The 22,748-nt window shown below is 36.6% G+C and overlaps 1 protein-coding gene across 1 annotated transcript in view; it reads right to left on the minus strand.

The window, feature by feature from the left end:
- The window catches only part of COL5A2 (collagen type V alpha 2 chain), a 121,626-nt gene extending 106,444 nt beyond the window's left edge, over positions 1 to 15,182 (minus strand). The window contains exon 1 of the mRNA XM_026069062.1: positions 15,113 to 15,182. The gene's annotated coding sequence lies outside the window, so the exon portion shown is untranslated. The remainder of the gene's footprint in view (positions 1 to 15,112) is intronic.
- Positions 15,183 to 22,748: the final 7,566 nt, after the last annotated feature.

The raw sequence follows: 22,748 nt of genomic DNA on the forward strand, positions 1-22,748 counted from the left end.
GCCTCATTCTCTTAAAATAGCACTGACTCTTAAGATAGCTAAATTGTATTTATGCCTAATAATCTTAATCATATACCCCTGTCCACAAAAAGTTCCTCTAGCCTGTAAGATTTCAAATAATTATCTCAGCAATGTGCCAMAGGATACTGTTACCCAGCCACTGAACATGTGACCTGCAGCATGTGGGAAACTTAAGGCACTGTAGCTGAAGGAAAGAACTACTTTAAGATAGGCAGAAAATTATACCAAAATAATTATCATAGGATAGTGATCATTATGTCATTACATTGCGTTTTCTTTACGTCAAAAGATTTGGTAGAAACCTGTAAATAAAGTGTTTGTGAAAAGCTGAATGGAAATGGGCAACCAAGTAAGAACAGCTTCTGTCTATTTCTTCTGCTTTAATTTTTACTCATCTATTTTTTCTTGGCCTGTTGGGATATTTAATAAGACAGGAGACATGAGAACTCAGATTGGAAAGTGAATTAAAAAAAAAAAAATCAATCAAGGTATTCTATGATCTCTTGGTAGAGAGAGGATTTTTTTAAGCAAAACTCTCAAAATAAGCCTCTGAAGTTACCTGCAACACTATGACTACCCAGGGAAATGTGATAGAAGTTCTTCTAAAATAAGGAACAGTTTCTTCATGTCTTTTTTAGCCTGTATTTTCATTATCATTTTAGACTGCAATTTTAATCTTGGAGCAACTGGGCCAGGACACAGACTCATGATGATACTTTTGATCTCCCTTAGTCTCTTCCTACATTACATCATTATGCCTTTATTCTTTCACTTCAGATCTTCAGCCTGCTGAAGGCTCTGGCAAGCATTTTATGACCCAAGAGTATATGGAGAAGACATGGTACGGACTTTTTAAATCAGACATCTACTGCACAGCAGGGAACAGGTCTCAGAGACAGTTTACTCTTCTGTTCCTACTCTAAATGAATTTATGTCCAAAACTCTGAATTCCAGCCAGCAGTACCAGAGTCACTGCTTTTGCTTCTATTCAGCCACATTATCCAGAGAACAGAGGCCCAGAGATTAAAATGAATTCTTTAGCCCCCACATGCTACTGTTACTAGTCCAAAGCTATAAATGAAAACCAATGAAGACACAAAACACTGTGGAAGTCTTTCAGTATAAGAACACCTCTGTTAGATCAGTTTCCTACCTGTATTATTTTACCTGAAGCTGCAGAATAATACACATTCTCCAAAATATCTCCAATAAAGCTTCAATTGGCAGCAGCACRGCCAAAGAACAAGCTTAGAGAAGCTCTCCAAAGACAAGACCTATCTTCACCAGCTAATAAAAACAAAATCAAAAGATCTGCATAAAGAGAGGGTTCCTGCACGAGGGATCATCACACCACTGGCCCCCTGACAATCACTCTGAGTCTCCATGCTTATATAGCACATGACCTTTCAGCAGTAAGAGCAGGTGGGATAATGGAATAATGAACTTGACTCTTACTACAAGAATAAAAGACAGCGTAGCAGGCTATGGAAATTTTATATTGCTTAGTAAGAAAAGATAATTATATGCAAGAGTTTGGATATTTTATCTTAATTACCACAGTAACAATGGTTTATTGGCATCCAAAGCTTCYTGTACTTTATTATTTTCATAACCATAAATCAACCTACTATTGAAACAAGTATATGAAACAAGTATTCCTTATTAACAAATTCAATGACAGCCAAGCTCTCCCCACATCTGACACWGCATGTCAGAGTTTTCACTGAGGCTGAGTGCGCTACGTGGACCTTCCAGCRGAAGGGAATCTCACACAGAATGAAGTCTGAGGCGCCTTTCAGGATTTTAGAGGAAGTTCACATGCCTGGACTCACACTTAATCAAATTATAAAAGCTGAAAATAGAATTCAGTGGTAGGTCATAATGGATGAATATATAATTAATATGAGATCTTTAAGTGCACAAAATTACTATCATTTTTTCTAGGAACAAAAGAATAACAACTCCAGTTCCCAATCAGTGATACTAGAGCATTAAAGRAAGCCACAGTTAGAATATTCTGTATTAATATTTTCCAGTTAGAATAAGCCCCTAATATAGACACAGAATAAATTCAGAATCATCAACAGTTTTCTTGGTCTATTGTAAGGGTTTTCTATGTCATCGTGACATCAAAATTCCATATCACTGCACAAACTTAGGGGGAATTGTATTTCCCATTGTAAGTAACTATTTTCCCTCCTATCACATATACTAAAACTTTAAATATTCACTTGAAAATTATTCAAAATTAAAATATGCAATTTCATCATGAAAATAGTTTGGAAACAAGAGAGTCTAAGTGCCCTTGCTTACAAACCGTAATAATGAAGTCCAAACATTTTGGCTTTTTAAATTGTTAACTTGGAAAACATCCAAAACCTACTGAACTGTCAATGAAAACGTTACAGCCTTGTCAGTTACACAACACACCAGGTATACAATATGCTTCCTCTTGCCAGCTCCAACAAATTTCTTACCTGAAATGGTATAAATGCAACATATGTGTTGCAGTAGGCAATTTCAAGTAATATTGGGCAACTTAGAAACAAAATTGCCTGTCACTTTCTCTTTGAAATTAATCTGCTAAGCCAGTCCAGCCTGATTCGTGCCCGTGTGGCTCACCTGCCGATGAGGGTCTACCAGGCACAGTCTGGCCCAGCATCCGCATTGTGGACACCCAAACACGCATTCCAATACCCCATTCTGCAGAGTTCCTGCGACTCCTGCAGGGTGAAGATGACACCCTCATATTGTGCCTTAGCACAACACCCCATGTTCTGCACAACCCATTAAGGCACACTTTAACTCAGTTCATAAGCCCATCCCAACTCAGACTCTTTTTAAGCAATACGAATGCTTTCAACATAAACCACAGCTGCAGAGCCTGCAACATGGACAGAAAATACATGGGTCACAACATCTACTGTGGTTTTTTTTAGTGTTCCCGAGGCCACACTTCAACAAGATGTCTATGGCCATAGCTACTGGAACTTTGCTGCAACCTTTAATCCTTCAAAAGTAGTCAGGAGACTCTCATTGGCTTAAAATTGCTTAACACTACAACTCAGTTAAGAAGTGGATAATAACAAATGACATGGACTGATAAGGCAGAGCCATGATCAGAAAACAGAGGAATTCATGATTTGGTGAAATTATTTAATGAATTAAGGAAAGTATTTCCTTTGCTGGATTAATTATGGCAAAAAAAGGTAGGTTTACAGCTAAAGTCGTCATCAAGAAGGTGTCCTTGAATYACCTCTGATTATAGTCAAGGTTGTGTTACTTCCTATAGATGGTATCACTGTTTTATCCTTTTTGGTAGCACAGCAACAGAACTAACTCTTTTAATTTCTCTCTGAATTTAAATCTGGGGTGACCCTCTCAAGTATAAGAGATTATAAAATTGTATCCATGTCTTTAAAACATAATATATGATAAAAATTGTGGAAACAAGATGTGATTTGTATACACATAATGTACTTACTACACCAAACGTAGTCAGTAAGCATGTCATCTCTAAAGTACCTCTCATCCTCAAAATGTTATGTGACATATATGCAATTTTACTGCAACTTGAAAGCACCTGATTTCTTAAATAACTGAAGAATAAATAAGGTATGATATTACTAAAAAAAAACCAGTTTTCCTCATACCCTTCTTATTATATATTGAATTAATGCATCACACATTCCAAACAAGTTACACCTGACCTTCTGCACAAGACATTCTAGTCAGGGCTTTAAGACCTGCAGTTTAACAACRTGGTTCTGTTGCCATTTGAGGTATCACTCAGAGTGCAACAATCTTTCCTAGTGTTCTGAAGTTTCAAACTCCAAGAAGCCTTTGTTAAAAACTGAAATTCCAAGTTAATTTGATTAATTTATTCATTTTACACTGAAGAATACTTATTTTTACCTCATGCATTAGATTAAGAATAGGGTCTTTTGTCTATAGAATAAGGTATTAAAGTGCAAATACATTCTCTCTTCCCTGATCTAACTGAGCATCTATTCAATCAGCACTATCTGATTTATTCTTTCTMATCAATTGTTTCTCAGAAGTTCTTCTATCATCAGGACCTTACACACAAAAATGAGCAAGGCTACAAAGACATACAAGGGGGAAACAATCAGTGTACATATAAGGATAGATCACATGTCTCCAGCTGGAATTTCCACTATTTTTTGTTATTACTTTATTATATTTTGGCACTGAGATCATTGCCTTTCACTGTATACTGAAAAATAGTTGCACGCAGGCCATGAACATCTGCTCAGTTCTTTTAAAGGATCATAATGTTGGATGAAGATCTGCCCTCAAAGTCACTGGTTCCCTACACATACACAAAAGAATCCTGCATTTCTTTTCTCACAAAACTGATTAGTCTGGTGAGTTGATCAGTTATAATTCTAATCACAGACAAATCATATAACTTCCTGTGACTCACTTAACCCAGACAGGAATCTGGTTAGACAGCAGATGATGTTTCTAAGCAGGGTTTTCACAGGTAAATTTACAATAAACTCAGAGGTTTGGCAGAGATTTATTTTTTTCTGAACAATTCTAAAAAGTTAACAAAGTTAAAAAAGTTAACATAAATTGAAAAAGGCTTAGTTTTATGTTAATAAACATTATTATTAAACAGGACTGATCTTGTAGTGTTTTACACAAACAAATCCTCCCCAAAAGAATAAAATATTAACATATTGAAATAAATCACAAAGTTAGATTTCACCAAGAAATGGACTGGGAGAATGCCAAAATATGAATGAGAGTGAGACTGAGAGGAGATTAAGAGGATGAAACGATCATTTAGTTTCTATGGCAATAATCTATACTTGTAAACATTGTGGCAAAAATTCCTGCACTAACAACCAAAGCACACAATTATTCTTCAAGCACAAAGTATCTACTAAAAAAAAAAAAAAAAATCAAGTCGATGTGTACAGCTTCTGTGAACCTCAATTATGGACTCCATAATTTTCAGCTAGAGCCTGCTCAGAGTAGAAAGAAATCTTCTTGAGGACTCTTCTTGTGGAAATTTCTGTGTAGAATCTCCTTCCCACATTTTTACAAGCTGGGGAGCCAACCACAAATATTTAAAAATCATGAGTCAGTCCCCAAAGAACGGCAACATTTTTTTTAAATGAGGGATTCTCATTTTCTGATTTTTTTAGAGCCATGGTCGCTTCGATTTTCAAGTCCTTTGGAATGATTAAACCCACAAGCATAAATACCTATACACACACACACACACACATTCAACTCTAAGCAAGCAGAGGTACGCATGTAAGCAAATGATCTTGGGATCTGGAACTTTGGGGGAAAACAAAAATTAATATTATGAGATCCTTGCTAAAATTGTGAGAGCTGGAAATGCTGAGGTTTTTTTCCCTGTCACATCAATCTCCTCAGAAGCTTTAAAGACTCTCTATAAGATTGGAAGAAAGGGAAAAAAAAAAAAAAGAGAAAAACTAAAGGAGCATCTGGTGTGAATGCTCAAGAATTATCCTTCTTCCTCATAGCTACACCAAACTTTTCCTTGCCATTGTGTTCCCAGCACCTATCATGGAGAGGAGACTCTGCAGCTATCAACCTTTTTCCTCCCTAATGTCCCTAGTATCAATGAGGGGATAATGGACATATTTACTAGCCACAATCTCTACCAGCTCAGTTGTTTCTGTCTCCATTAAGGCCAGACCGTTTTCCTCTCTCCTTTGTATGTTTTCCAGACAAAGTGGAAGACCTCCAGAACTCAAAGAAAAGGACAGAGATGATCATGAATTCAGATGGTGTGACCCTTATTTATTATTGCTTAGTCACCCAGTGGAACAAGGGAAATTAGTCCAGCTATTTTTAAACCAACACCAGGTMTCTCATTGGTCTCAGCTGAAGTAGGGCTAATATTAAAAGAGTGGGATGGAGATGCATAAATTACTATGAAATATGCTGACAAGAGCATGTTGCAAAAACTGATGAGAGCCTAATGGCAAATATAGGATTGCAGTGAGAAACGTAGGAAATCATGGCAATAGATCATCACTGCCACACTTGGATGGAGTTCTCAGCAGACAAATCCTCCACAGGGAGACAATTCCCACAGCTCTGATCCAAGTGGATCAAGGGAGAGATCTTTCACTGAGTTCCTCAGAAGGTGTTCTAGTTTTTTTTAAAATAACTTTTTGAAGAAAGCAATCACATTTACATGGATGGGAAAGCAACTGCCTAGAAGCATGCACCAGTTCTGCTAGTAACTTCCTCTATACTGATTCCTAAGGGAAGAGGAAAGATGATACTGTGAGTGGAAACTCCTACACCAAGCGTTCAGGGCCTCCAAGTACTCAGTGCTTATGCAGCGCATGACTGCAGCTATCCTGTGGGCATCTTTTGGCCCTATTGCTCTTCTGAACCAGTTGGACCTCTACGAAGAACTGAATGTAAAACTAGGATCTTTCATTCTTTCTAGGCGTTTGAAGTGCTCACTTTATTCCTAAATGACATTTAAAGGGACACACTTAAAACATGTAGGTTCAAAATGACCTACAGTTATTTTGCTGTGCTGTGTTTGAAAGCATCTACTTTTCACATTTTTGTGTGCATTTTAAGCGTGTGTACTATACAGAACTACCGGCCAAGCATTCTTGAGAAAAACAGATCAATCTGCAATGGTTCCAAGAGAAAAAAATGAATATAGAAAATAGCAATAGTTAAAAGRGACTCAACACAGTAATGATAAGTGCCAAAAACAATTGTTAAGGAGTATGTTTGGTTTGAAGAAGCATTGGAGTTCTTGTATTAAACATTTCTGAAAATCATTTTACCTGCTTAATTATTTTCAATTTACCTATCAATACACAACCTGGCATAGATCTCATAYTCATTGTGGTGATAAATTCTATAAGACACATTTGCAAAAGCTATTTCTTTCTTTCACTGTGGTTTCTGAGAACTAATATTTACTTCTCACTTTTTCAGTGTTGGCATGAAAAATGATGGGTAAAAGTGTTTTACATATTTTCTGAAAATCTGATGATCTTTCTAATTTAAGCTTTCTAAAGTGCCTTCCTTCCTTCTCCAGAGATCTCTGAAATTTGTTTACTATGGCACCTACACTCAAATAGCATATCTGACCAACTAAAGGGAAAAAAGTGCAAAAGCTGCAAAGTGTATAAAATTACCCACAGTACAGTACAACATACACTAATCTTAGACCTCTGCACAAGTTAGTACTAAACTCAAGGCAAAACTAAGGGGAAAAAAAAAAMCCCAAAATACAACAAAAAAACATTCTGCAACCTTTGTGGGCCTGAATCAGGAACTAAATCAGAACTGAAAGAACCTTGTTTATACAGTTAAACCCGGTCTATGTRCAAGATATATTCCCTTCATCCTCATTGTGCACCTTCCCTCGCAACACTCCAAYAGTTTTGGGGTTTGTTTTTTTTGTTTTGGGGTTGTTGTTTTTTTTTAAATATGGAACATGGGAAAAGCAGCTCCCATGTATGGTAGACAAAAGCTACTACATTCTCAAACAGAAAAATCAATAAATGAAATAAGTGCAAACATATATCATTAATTTCTTACAGCATATTTTACTCTCTGGCAGATCATGTACCTCTCACAGTTTCCCCAGCCATCAGTGTATGGGAAGTACATCCCAGAAGGTGGTGTTACTGGCTCATCCCATAATTTCCATAATAGCAACAAACTAATAAATGACACGTAATAACTTAACCCCACAGAAATCTGTTTTTTTAACAGCAAGAAAGCCATCTTCTTTTACTAAATGGATACTGAAAAAGGAAGTCAATACTTTCACAAGTGTTTTCTTTGATTGTATACATATCTGAAAAATATGTCTCTTCTATGGAAAGAGAGGGAGTTATACTTCCAAGATTATATCAAGTGGCCCCTCTGTGGGACTTCTTAAACAGCTGTGCACAGTCAGGATAATCTCATTTTTATTTGTATCTGTATTATCAGAACTACTGCACCACCTTATTCATCAGGATTTCAATCCTCCTCAGTTGTGCAATGCAGCATATTACAAGAGAAGTTCAGTTATAAGAAAAATAAAACTCCTGAAAATATACAATAAAATAATTGCAAACTGTATTATATCTTAATTTACTAGTCCCTTTGGCTTCTTTTCCAAATAATGTCTAACAATGTTTCACGAGAAGCCCCCAAAAATATGTTTAGGAGTGCAATAGCTACAGAATATCCTACAACCAGTCTTTTCACATTTCAGGAAACCAAAATATAGCAGGACATATAGATTGAAGAAAGAGTACAGCCACTACCAAATTCCCTTGACTATCAATCTCTCTTACAGGGATTGAAATGCTATTAAATAAAAAGGGATATAAAATGCCTAAGAAAGTTCGTGTTACACAAGTCAGGTACTCAGCTGGCCAGTCTTCCTGCCTTCAGACAGCTTGCTAAATCACTACTCAGAAGTGGTTTAGAAGAAGTCAGAAGGGTGGGAAAGTACCAAGCAAGAGAGCCTGTATTCCATCAAACTCTGTCCCTGGAGATTAAACAGCAAGAGCGAGAGAGTGGGAAGGAGAGGGAGAAGGAAAGAAAGGAGGAGGAAAAGGAAAACAAAAGAAAATGAAAAAGGAAAATAACATTTTTGTATTTCTCTAAAACAAAGAATGTAATAAACCAGATGTAGTTCAGTGCAAAAAGACTCCACCCTGCAAGGCTTCTGTGTTTACTTCTCTCAGCTCAGATTGTTCAGGCTCGTCTCCAACCCCAGAGCCTGCATTTAGTCTCATCTGAAGCGTTTTCTTTTGTTGCAAACTTTTCTGTCTCCACAGCCCCACATGTTGTTAATGCCAGGCAGCAGGGTTTATTCCTAAGAGCCCCACAGCAGCATTTTGCATTTAACTGTTCTTCCCCTGTTCTGTGTTCGCAGAACAGTGCACAGAGACACTTGGGAGCCCTGCAAAACTCCAGCTTTAAAAACCTCCCTGTGACTTCTGATTATATCCCCAAAGTGCGAACCTTGCAGCCCCCTTCTCAACATACAAAACCAAAAATCTTGTAACTCTTATATCTCAAAGGTTTTCCATTCCACTTATTATCCAAATCACGCAATAAGCACACTGCATACCAAGAGAAAGAAAAGAGAAACTCACCACCATCGTATTCTTCCTCTTCTTGTGCTTTTACGGTTACAAATAGCCCTAACAAAGCAGCAAGGATGAAAAAAGTTCTCGTTTGTACCAAGACTGCCATCATGCCTAGATATTAGACATGTATCCTCCCAGGCAGTGAAAAGTGCAAAAACATAAGGTTATTTTAGCAGCATGAAGCCAGCTGGGGAATCTTTTTGCCTTTCAGCATCAGTTCCAGGACAAAGTCTGCAAGCCCTTTTTTTCAGCACCAGCTCCAGCACAGTCTGCAAACTCTCTTTTCAGGGGATGCAGCTTTAAATAGGAAGAATGCTGCCTCCACTTCTCTTCCTGCCCCTTTTCAGCTTGTTCAGGCTCATAATCATCCACTCCCTGCCAAGCAACAGTCTGATTGATGGTAAACAACCGAATCAGAGCTAGCTTCACTCTTCCTCGAACTTTTCTCTTTACAAATACACTTTCAGGATATTTTGCTGCTGCTGAGCAGTACATATGCTGTGTCAGAACAAGTTATTAGGAGAACAAAACATAATTCAGTAAGAAGCCATCTGGAGGAGAAAGTTCTGCTTTTAAACCCCCTCTCCCCCCCCCYTCCCCCCAAACACACACACACTTCCTGGGAACGAGGATATAGCCCCATTTGGAGCTGATTCACTCTTTAGGAACTTGATCCCTTCCAGCTTGCTGAGAGGAGGATTTCCTCTTCTCTCTTGATAACTGCCCCCTGCCCTGCTGTAACTGTTTTATCAAACATGACTCTAATCCCTTGAGAGGGGCAACAGAGGTACCAGTGCAGCTTGCTGTCAGGATCTGGTACATCACCTCCTCCTTCCCCCCAAAAGGAGTCTGCATCATCTTTCCCCAAATGTTATTGTGATATACATTTACTGTCCTACCCACTAGGATGACTGGCAAATCTCTGGAAGATGATCTATATTTTTTACATCATAATGACAGTCCGAAATATCCAGTTATCTTCTTTTCTCCTAGTTTGCCTCTGTTCCCTAACAATTGGCAATCTACCTAACCCACAAACTAGTATTTAGCCCTTAGCAATAYACTTTAATTAACATTCTAGCCTAGCCACTAGTTAAGACTCTCTTCCGTGTACCACTTGCAACTGGGAGTAGAATGATACTTTTTTTTCTTCCTGGAGTTTTTATGGTCTATGAAAAATAAGCTCAGTCAGTAATCGCCTCACTTCCTAAGAATGGGATCACCTATACCTGCTGCATGGAAACACAGATCCAGCTAATATCATCTGCTGGAAGCTTTTCTGTCCCTAACAGCCATTTCAGAATCCTGAAGCCTGTGAAGTTTTCTTCTACCTTGGCAGAAGAACAGCATGCCAGAAGAGGAAAAGTAAGCCCAGGAAAAGACATGGTGTAGCACTGCAATTCTACATACAAACCTCCTCTACTATAAAGACCAGGGATTAACCTAAGAATGCAGCTGAAAACAAAATCAAAAAGACAAATTCTGTTCCCTGCTCTCCTGCATCAAGCAGTCTTGCCACAGCAGTCTTGAAACCCTTATGGAGTTTCACTGCAGAAACAGGATCCTTCAGTCCCTATGGATGAAGAAAAGTAACCATAAGAAAGGATGGAAAATTATTATTACAGATGTGCAAGCCATTGTAATTTTATTTTGAAATGCAGCCATAAGTATTGGCGAGTACTAGCTGAAAAACTCTGAAATGGGGGAAAAAAAGTTACCATTTGTTAATGTTTAGTCATAGGTAAAATGTTTTTGACCTGTTTTGACAGGTTCATGAGCACTTGCACTTGTTTGCTGATCTCAAGAGTGATATATCTTAGATGTCATACTTCAGCAGAACCCAAAAAATCTCCCTTGAAAAGTTGATGTTACGTGATGCTGGCTAGAAACATCAGCTGCTTTAGATATATCTAGTTTAGAATGAGATCTGAACTTTGTCATTTACATTGTTCAATACATGCATTACTAAGAGACAGCAGCCAAAAAGAAAATTTACAGTCATAATCCAGTACGTTGCCATTGCTAAATCATCACATGAAAATTACACAATGCAAAATCATCACATATATTACCAAAGGAATATATCACATTTTTAAAATCATACTATACAAAATTTCCCACAGATGGATGGTCAGTCCCATTGCAGGTAACCTGCCACCCATATGATTAAGAACAAGAATATTAATGTTATTAACACTAGGCTGAATATACGGCTAGGCTTTTGAATAACCCCTGTGCTCATGAATGAAAAAAACATTATGTCAGTAGCAATAGTTCAGAAACACTTACCTGTCTAACTGTAGAAGGTTTATGTAAAAATTCTTGTAATAATGCTGGCAACTGCTCAAAGAACTCACTGCTGAAAAGCCTGGACACAACCTGAGGAAAGCTATGATAAAAACACAGGGAATTTGGACTGTACCGCAGAATCATAGAAAATGGCTACACAGAGGTAAAACCTTTGGTAATTTTGTCTTTGAAATTAGATAAAGAGTGCTCACATTTGTTTCCCCAAGTATTAAATCTGCAATGGAACAGGATGGAATTACAGTGATATTTCCTCCCCAACAGTTCATTGAGGAAAAAAATCAGAATGACACCTTTTGCCATTTTCAGTGGAACTTTCTTCTGAGGAGTCAGAGAGATTTTCAAAGGCGCCTTCAGCCATTTCAAGTCTAACCTTTACTTTGAAGATATTTCTACAGCAATATCTGGAAGTTGCCCTTCAAGTCTATTTGTGCCTTGAGCTCACTGCCAAGTTACACCACATAACTCAGAAAGATGAACCACAGAGAAAAGGATGCAAATTGCTTAGCAAAACAATCCCTTTAAGCCTCCTTATAAGCAGTTGCTTTCACCTTGGATGTACATTTAAATAGGTTTTCAATGTTATTACAAACATTGCAACTCTAGTCATTAAGTCTATTACTTTTCATTTAAACAAATTAAATTCTAGGCCTAAGCTATTTGATGGCATCACATTGGAGAGACATTCTTTAATCAGTATGATTGTAAACAGACTCAGACTAAGCAATTAAGAGTGGGCAGATAAATAATTCCAAGTATGTTCAGTGTCACCTCCTGCCATTCCTGCCTTCTTCTCTCAATAGGAGAGAAACTGACCTGCCATAAAATAACACTGTATATTTACGTAGCAACTTCTCTTCAACTATTTTTTACTTTTTCCATAGTTTTTAGGATTTTGTAAGAACAGAGGAATGTGGAATTTAGCAAACTAGCCTAAGGTCATACATTCAGTAAAGTAAAGCCAGATACAAACTTTTCGGAGCTCATTTCTCTTCTGTGCCAAGGAAAACTTGATACAAGGGCCCTGATTCTTGGAGCCTGTTCCATTCCTATACACCCTAAATCTATCCATTGTAACACATTAAGCTTAAAGTATTTAACAAACCCAAATTTAGTAGACAGCCATGGCAGGAGTGGTAGCACTGAGTACTTTCATCCTTCTCTTCCATCTCTGCAGACCAATAGAGGTAAATATGCAAGACGCAAAACCAATTTCTTTCACCAGCAGGAGATTCTTTCTAATAGAGACAGTGTCTGCCAGCATACTGTGGCCAATTTCTGACCCCAAAGGACATGAAAAAGAGATACAGAATTGTTAAAGATCACTTTCTAATGCTTCACACAAGAGCAACCACATACTTTCAAATTCTAATGACTTTTATAGTAAATGAAGGGAAACAGCGAAAGAAAAAAAAGAGCAAAACTTCCACAAGAAAGCAGTGCACGCCTCCCTTTTTACATGCTGTAAAAAGTCTTCATGGACTGACAGTTGTGTCTGTAGCTAAGACACTCCTCAAAATTTAAAGATACGGTAATCTGAAAAAAGATATAACTAAATATTCCCTAATATCCAGGCTGTTGATTTCCACTCCTATGTTTTGGTCAATAAGCAGGAACACACTGTTATCTGAGCTAAAATCTTATGTTCTAAAAACCTTATGTAAAATTCAAGGGATTGGGAGGAATATAACAGATGAACATGACACTACTTTTAACTCAGATCTTTAAAGGGACTAGATTCCAAACTGACAGTTTCACCTCAAAATCTCAACCTTCATGCTCAAAAATTGAGCAATAAAACTTGTAACTAGTATCAGCTACACATTTAAACAATGCTATATTGGTAACTTTATTGCTCACTTATGGAAGAATTTTCCCAACAACTTTTAGACAGGAAAGTTTAGGAAATGAGTTAAACTCCTTATGAAGGAGGGGAAGGAAAAGTTTCTTACTTGGTTACATTTAAACCTTGTAAAGCTGTTTCACGGTTTGAATTTGGAAAAGCAGGATGATACTTTGCTTTTAAATTGCTAGTGTGGGGTCTTGGATTATGTCAGTCATTGTAAATCTATTTTTGCTACAGGCTAGTCCAAATCTAATAAGCTCAGTAAAGTTATTAGTGCTGGCAGCCTGCCTTTCAGAATGCCTCAATTAAATTAAACTCAACATTACAAAAATATCAAGAATAATTAGGGGAAATCTTGCATGAAATCCTTCTGAAAATTATACTTATTCTTATCTATTACAGGAAAGGCAGCATCATTATTTCATTGTTTATTACAAATTCATTGTCAAGATAGTTTTCTTCTGCCTGAGAACTTAAACTGATTAAGTGAAAACATAAAAGGGTCACAGCAAGCAGCATACTTAAATGGCAAAGTCAAATGCTAATCTGTAATTCAAATATACCTCCCCTTCCTCCACTTGTTTTTTTTAAACATCATTTACCTTGGGATCCTTAACTAGTTCACTTTGTACTTTTACGTTGACTGAAGATCTGTGCAAACGTAGAGTTAAAGTCTCATCCAACAAGGAGATTCACATCTCCAATCATTTTTTCTTATCCGGGGACTCAGTGAACACAATGGGACTGTAAACAGGGGATTTGGCTGAAGGTTCATCTTTCAGYGCTCTTTTTCAGGAACAGGCTTGTTGTGAGCTGTGTTTGCACTCAGGGGTCCTTTCATAAGGGCACTTACCACAATCTCAACACTTGATCCATCATTTTAAAAGAATAGTACAGTATTTGTTTTATACTCATTTCACTGCCATTCCTTTGTTTACAACTCTGTATATAAGACTGTGCAGAACTATTTGGTATAGCCACAACTGATATCAAACAACTGAACTATGTTTTAAAATGTTTTGTGCTGCCCCAAACACAAAACTAGCACTTTCATAATTTATCTTCATTTCCTAGTATAGCAGATCATGTCTTTAAGAAACAAAATACTGTATCTGCTATTTAGAATATAAATTATTTTAACTAAAGAAATTATTTAAATTGTATTATTTATTTTATCCATTGTTGTTGTTGCAGATTTTTTTTATCTGTTTGCTGTTATTTAAATGGATACAATCACTGCTGGTTTCACATATTTAAAAATATTACAGCATTTATTCTCACAACACTTCAGGAGCATTAATGACTCCACTGAAAAGATAGGAAGATGATGTGCAGACTGATTAACCCCCCTCACAGCCAATGCCATTATCAAAAGCTGCAAGCAAGGGAAGCCCTACATTCATTAGAATTTCTTCACAAACTAACAACCTAAAAGTATTCTCCTCAGGTAACAGAAGCAAAATAGCCATATTATCACAACATGCTGCCTAGACCTATGCTCACCTAGCCTGGCGATTTCAGTTCTTTCAGTCTGGGTAGAGAAATAGTATGTGGTTACTAATTCTGGTCTCATGGATTAACATAAGATCAGCTGCAAATATGACTGCATAATGTTTGACCAAAGCATTGTAAAATAAACTGGCCAATCATTTTCTTTTTACGATCATTACACCTTCTTTTTTAAGCCTTGATCTTCAGCCTTATAGTTAATTCTGTGGAATACCTACAGCTGACAGTCATTCACTTGATACTTAGGTCTGAGGATTAAAGCATTTGAGTCCACTGCGAAATTCTTACTGACCTTAACAAGAAGCAGCAGCTCAGGATGCAGTCTTACATACCATATCACTCCCAAGTTACATCTTACATCCNAAAAAAAAAAAAAAAAAAAAAAAGCTGAAAAAGACTGTACACATTATGTGCCAATTAACAGTCTTGGCCTACAGACTTGAATTAAGAATGGTCAGAGATATAACAGTAATCCAGGAGGGATTTTAGAATTACCATATTACTCACAGTAAATGTATGTAAAAAATAATCTTAAAGGGAAAAATACATATAATGTTCCAAGGAAAGCTAGTTACTGATCAAGTTCTATGGATTATGTTGCCAAACAAGATAAAGCCCAAGGTAAGCAAATGTACTGAAATTTGTCTTTTAGCTTAAACATGATAATTTTTCTTCAGTTGTTCTCCAACTCCAGCCTGCTGGCTACCAGGGAGCTGTGGTGGAGCCATTCCGGGTGGTCTGGAGCATGAAGCATCTTGAGCAGACGGGGCACTGTGATGCCAGAAATGGAGATGGATCTGAGAAGAATTTCCCTTCTCAGAAAGGCAACACTGAGACAAAGGGCCACAGAACTCCTAAGAATTTTTATATATTAGATCTCTTGCAAAACCGTATTTATTACTGCTTAGAAACTATATACCTCCATGTGAAACAAAGTGCTTGTGACTTTACACACACTATAAAGTAGGACTGAAAGGATCCATTTACACAGGATATTGTTTCCCATGCAAAAACGCTTAGCAGATGTCTAATGAATGTTTTATATAGTATGTCATAATTAAATTTACATTTGCCAGAATATCTCCATTATTAGTCATATTTTTTTGGTTTTGATAGTCAAAGAGCATTTGCCTTTACTTACCCTGTAAAATTAGGAAAGGCCTCAGCTGCATTGACAATAGCAATTCAGCTTGCTCAGGGTACCTTACTAGAATTGTTCAGCTTTTTGTAAGATAAGGTTGTCAGTTAAGAAAGAAACAGCTAATAAATTGGGGGCAGGTATCCTCAAGATATATTAAAGCAAACAATAGAGCAGTGGACACCATGGTGAAACCTTGGTCCGGTTAAAATTAACAGTAGTTCTGCTACTGAATTCATATTTTCCTCTGGGATGCATGTTTCTAGTCCTCCTTAGCCATCTTATCATCACACCATCTGATTAACAAGGAGTTAATACATAATGGAGCATCCTTGGAGTTTTGAGCATAACACCCTTAATGCTAGTGGCAGAAGCAGAAGTCACATTCAATCTGTTTTTTCTAAAATAAACAAGCTATGGTTCAAACCTCAGCACAAGCACACATTCATACTACACTGGCTTTAAGAAAATAAACAGTGTTCCTGGTCATCTTTTATAGTACCTCTCCCTCACTCTTGAGCACTCAAGAGAATGAGAATCACTTAACTTTTTTGAGGCAATCAAGGAAAACAGACCAACAAACAAAAGAAACACATTAACCATACACACTACATACACCTCATCAGTGTATCAGCAGTCCTAGCAAACCAAGCCATGACTACTTCAGCTACTTCTAGGCTCTCCTCTTTCATATGCATCCCAATTTATTTTCTGTGAACAGTGTGGTCTTTCTGTCCATATGCAGACTCTGGAGCACTTCCCTTGAAACACCGGACCTGCTGCACATGGCCAGAGCAACAAACGGTGATGAGCAGCTGCACTCTGAGCTGGTACTTTCCCTACCATGGGAGGTCTTTAAGAACATCTTAGATAAACATCTGTCAGGAATAACACAGGTATAGCTCATCCTGCTTTAAAGGGTGGGAAGAGACTAGATAATCTTTCAGATTCTTTCCAGCCCTATTTTTCTAGCAGTATAAAATGTGATTTATTAGAATAATCATATTTTCTCTCAAAAGTGAATCCTCTTCTGGAAAATAGGATTCACTTCTATCAGACAAATAATAATAATAATAATAATAATAAAAGCAAATCTGGGGATGAATAAAACCCAATTTTAAAGGCACTTAAAACAAACCCATGAAAAAGCAAAACTTTTCACATTTTTAGTATTTTCCATGTTGGCACCGATATTCCATTTCTCTTTTTTGAAAGCAGCAAGGAAAAGACTGTCAACAGTGACCACAGTAAGGATGATTAACAGAAGAATGAAAGGGAACAACARCAAGACCAGAAGGAAGTAATAGAGAAAAGGAAGCAAGAAGGGAATCAGAATTTGTGAAGGTRTAAGACTTGAATCTATGCATCACACTCGTACACAGCTAAAGCAAGCGTAATTCTGATGAATGGAGCTATAACTGTAGCACTGTGTGTACTGATATCATGATTAGAATTATAAGCCCAGGACAACATCATATCACTGTGAGTACAGCTGCCTGGTTACTTATGCTAGATTCAAATACGGGATGCAAAACAGATTCATTAAAGAGAAAAGTTCATTCTACTTCCTTTACTTTCCCATATCATTTCCATGCTGTCTTCTTTCCAATATTTTATAGTTTTTTATGAACTCTTTTGCATTATGATTTGAATACATGTGTGGAACACATTTCCTACTGCCTTTAAAGATTCGTGAAGTGCTAATTGAAAGCATAGTTTACTTGGAAACAATCCATCACATCTATATTTAATTTTTGCTGTGAAAAAGTGTTAAACAAGCCTTTTAAAAATTTTATGCAGGACCTATTCATGAGGTGGGCTTATTTTCAAAGCTATGGTCCATCAGCAAATGGATTTTCATCTGGTTAATGGGCTGGAACAGATTGTTCAGGGGAATACCTGTCATCCATATTCACTGGAATTCTTTATTTTGCTTCAACTGAGTCCACGACACATTTCAGGAAACCAGCTTCATAGCCTTTTAAAAGAATGGTAGTTGAGTCTAAGATGTTTTTAAAAATATTGTTATTAATGCTTAAAGACCTTTTTACATTTCCTCAGTAGTGTATTTTTTTCATTCAAGATCTGTATACCCGAAACTTTCCATAGTAGGTAAAAACCAATAAAATGTCTTCTTATATCTCCTGTTAGCTATGTAATTTCTGACTGCAGCTGAAATACTTAAACCTAGTGGCACTGCAGCACATGAAAACAAACCTTACCTTGTAATCTGAGCCCCCTTGATTCAGTAATGGGTTGGTTTAAAACATAGTCTGAGATAAATAATATCCACAGTGGGTGACTGGATTTCTCCTTTCTCTGCATTTCTCAAGTAGCAACTGTTTGATATCAGGGAAAGATTTACAGTTCTTGTTAGAAAGCCAGAAGGTACACTATAAAGGGTTTATATTCAAATACTTTGAAGTACTACACCGTGTCACATAAGGGTCCTTCAAATCTCCCAGAACCTTTATTTACATCAACATCAGGTCAGCATGTAAATCAAGGCTGAATACTGTTACACAGAGCAAAGTCCACACAGACTTTGGTATGTGCAAAAACGTCCCAGACCAAGACATGGACAAAGTCTGCAGATCTCTTTCACTGTTTTTGATATTATGTCTGCCAATCAAAATATTGTCAAAAAAGCCACAACTGTTTCATTGTGCATATTTCCACCTTCATTTCAGATCCTGAACATGTTTGGCAACCAACACAGAGCTAGCCAGTCAGGCTTCTCTGCAGGTACATGATAGAAGCTCTAGAACTCATATTTTTAACACTATACCTGCTTTATACCCTATGTATTTCTTTGGGTTTATAGTTCTAATTGTCACAAATATGCAAACTTTATTTGACTAAACTTTATTCACTTAAGCCAAGCATAAACACATCCCCAAAGTTCTTGATGCATGATAAACTCCTTGGAGAGGAAAAGAAAGATGATAGAAGTGAAGCTGGGGGGCTATAAAAACAAAAAAGAAATATCAAAGCCGTAGTGAGGATTTGGATTTCCCAAGAATGCTTCCTTTACCACACTAGCAACCACTCCCAGAACTATGGTGAAAAAATAAATCACTTTAAATGTAAAGTCACTGAATCTAGATAGTATAAATATTCCTTAGATCTAATACTGCATATATATGTGATGCCTATATCACTGACACATATATGCAGATATGCAGCTTTTCATGTTTAGATTTTATATATCTCTCATATATGGCATACTGTTTTACATTTTCAAAAGAGAGATAGGTTATGGAATACTCCATAACACGTTCCTACTATTCAGTGGAACAGTGAAAAACAGTATCCTTTTCAGGAAGGCTTTTCCACTCCCACATTCTTAAAGTTATATAAAGCACAGCTGACTAAGGTAATTCCACACATTTTTCATATTATCTCCATAAATTAATGGCACTCATTTTTTCTCATATTTCTAACCAATGCAAAGTCCATCAAAGTCAATAAGAATCTTTCAACTAACTGATTTTACACTTTGGATCAATCCTTCACAGAGCTGATATGGTAACTGGCAACCATAGTTGAGACTTAGATAATTTACCTAATAAAATATATGAACAGGTTGCATCTGGAAGAAATGCAGAGAGAACTAATGGAGTTGCTTGCTCCTTTGGATCTTCATGGTTTTAAGCACTTGCTGTTTTACACATGAAACAAAAGCTAAGTATAGCTATGAGTTAATTGAAACCTTGTAATTGTGTCTGTTGGTTACCAAATTCTCTTATTATCATTTTTATTCTGGTATGCCTAACAAACTTTCATGTTATTTACAAAAGGAGTATTTGGCTTTGTTTATTAATGTGATCTCACACAATATAATCTCTTAAATATATTCCCAATCATATATTTGTAAAAATAGAGGCCCAAATAGAAAGTATTTATGTTTATGGATTTTAGGATACCAGCAATGAAATATTTGATGACTGACTATATTTTTAAGCTTATAATTAAACATCTCACATACTAGTTAGAAAACACAAGCAAAAATGCTGTTTTAACTTCTTTTATATATTTCCAACATTCAACAGTGCAATAATTCTCCTACTAAAAAGAGCAAAGCTTAATTTCCATGAACTATAATTTCAAACAGAATGGTTTGAAACATGCTCCTGCCTTCATGCTAATATGACAAACTTATCTAAACTTTTGCGCAACTGGAACAGAAGCTTCGGGTATTAATATTATTATTTCATATACACTTATAATACTAACCTTAGACATAAAGCAGTTCATATGCTCTTAGTGAAGGTGGATGAATTTTCCAGATTTTTCATCTCATTCTTACAATTATTTTCATAATTATATCTAAGAATGGGAGATTGGGGTGAAATCCTAGGCCTGTTCTACTGAGAATAAAGGAAATTTTTTAATATAATTATAAAATCTTAACCGATTTTACTTGAATTCAAGAAGTCTGTGATAGTGTCCCTCTGAAGAGAAAACAAACTGTTGTATATCAGAGGTAAAGTCCAGTCATGAACCAAAATTCAGCACAGCCTTATCTTGCAATGTGTTCTTAGAAATAGTTCTCAGAACTGTCACAGGCCCCTGACTACCGACTGAAGTCAGTAGAGCTTCATGCAGATGATGATTTAACATTGTGGAAAAGCTTTTAAAAGTCTTTTTTAAAAGAAAAGTTCTAAAAGCCTTTAAGCTTTTAAAACCAGCACTTAGTTAAATATTCATAGGGCTTGACCATTCTCCTGGCATTCCTTGGTTTAATTATTACATCTTCTCTGATTTTTTGTTTGCTTTTCTATCCTTTTCAAAATCTTAGATTCAAGCTTGTACACTAAAGCTGACTTGATTTTTTTTTAGGTAATGCTCTTTTTAAGTATCTTTAACAAGAAGGAGGAAGGGGGAAAAGGAGGGAAGGGGTTGGGGGGAACATTACTCCAAATCCCTATTCAGTACCACAAACTTTTAAGCAGACTATTTATATCCAATAAGAGACTTTTTAGACCCCTGAAAAATCACCTTTTTTAAACTGTGTAATAAAGCACTTTCCAGTTAGAGTGGAACCTGCAAATCAGAGAGCACTGCCACTTAGATATCATAGTTCTGGAAGAAAAAAAATCAGTCCAATGATCAGGTAAAGCATACTCTTGAGAAGATCTTCCACCATGGAAGAAGGCACGGAATCAGTAGCAAGCCCATATTCAGTAGCGTAGGCTCCCCCTGTTTCAACAGTGAAATAAATAAATTCAGGTTCTATGGAYAAAAAAATAAAACAGATGGAGCCTTTTACATTATAAACACAGACTGAGGTAATATAATAGACTATTATTATGATAGACTTGTAATGGCCTATTTGAATGTTTGCTACTAAACATAAATCAAAGAAATTACAAACCCACCATCTTACATTTAAATATAAGCTACAATAAACCATCAACAAGATCAAGCTGAACTTAACACACCCATGGTCTAGAGGAAGTGCTTAGTTAGGGTGGCACACAGATGAATATTTTCCTTGGCAGAGAATAAGTCTGTATAAACAGGAACACAGCTGAATTCTGCACTTTCTACGGTATCTGAAGCAGCTGAACTAGAAAAGAGAGGCTACCCCAAGTTATACTACGTAGGAAAGAACAGAACAGATGCAGAATTTAGAATGCTTCTTTTACTTTTATGAAGTTAGATCAYTTTCAGCATTTTCAGCAGGATATTCCTTCTTGCACTGCTTATAGCAATGTTCTTGAAACTCTAGTTGTCATATCATACAGGTTGTACCCAAAGGAACATTTGTTTCCACAAGAGTGGAACTTTCAGTAAAATCCTACAGTCCATCTACAGACAGTTTGCAACCGCCTGTTGCCACGTTTTACTTAGTGTCACATTTTCCTGATCAATTTCAGTCTGGCCATAATGTCCCTTCATGAACACGGAGCTCAGAGTACTTCAGAAAAAAAACAAAGATGAGTGGCACTTTTCTTATGACAGTAGGAAAAAAATCAGACAAATGGCAAAAACAATTACTCTGATATTCAAACTTGAGTCCCTGTGCAGACCAGCCTTCATGSAAACCATTCTCCAATATCTGTAAGAAGGATATTCCAAAAACACTTCTGTCTGTTGGTCACTCACCTTTACGCAGGGGCTACTGGAAGGCTCCAGTTCTATTGTTTGGCTTGTCTGCAGCATCCCTCCCCAAGTACCCTGGTCGCCAATATTCATCTTGACAAATGATTTCTCAATATTTTGTCCTATTTTTATTTGAAAGTGAACTTATCTGTATTAATGAGGACAGAGAATATCCAGAGTTTCATTTTCTCCTCTCTCTTTAGCAAGCATTCATGGTCTACTCCAGGCTTACAAAACTTTGTGCTTCTGCAAATTCTCTCTCCTGGTTTAGGAATTCTCAAAATTAAGCTATTTCCCCCCAATCTTGTAAGCAAAATTTAAGCAACAGTGGCATAAATTGCTTATGTTGCCAAGAACTGATCTCTCAGCCACTTGACTAGAATAAGATTAAGCTATTAAATAAAATATATAGAACATATTGAAGTACTGTGCCAATTTTCTTCTGATGTGAATTGATGTGGATCCCATGAAGCCTCAGGCACTTCAATAAGTAGCCTTCTAGCAATCTGGCCCTAATTTCTCAGTGAAGAGCTTTTCATATTCTTGTAGTATTGTTGTAGTATACCTTTTGAAGTAAGAGCTAGCAAAGGATACCTGTAAATACTACTTTTGTCACATTTAAAATGATGAATGAAGAACTTTTATAAAATGTGATGGCATAATTATGTGTATACTTAGGAAC

The sequence above is a fragment of the Apteryx rowi genome, unplaced genomic scaffold (genome assembly GCF_003343035.1).
Source record: "Apteryx rowi isolate R43461 unplaced genomic scaffold, aptRow1 scaffold_286, whole genome shotgun sequence".
Classification (NCBI taxonomy): domain Eukaryota; kingdom Metazoa; phylum Chordata; class Aves; order Apterygiformes; family Apterygidae; genus Apteryx; species Apteryx rowi.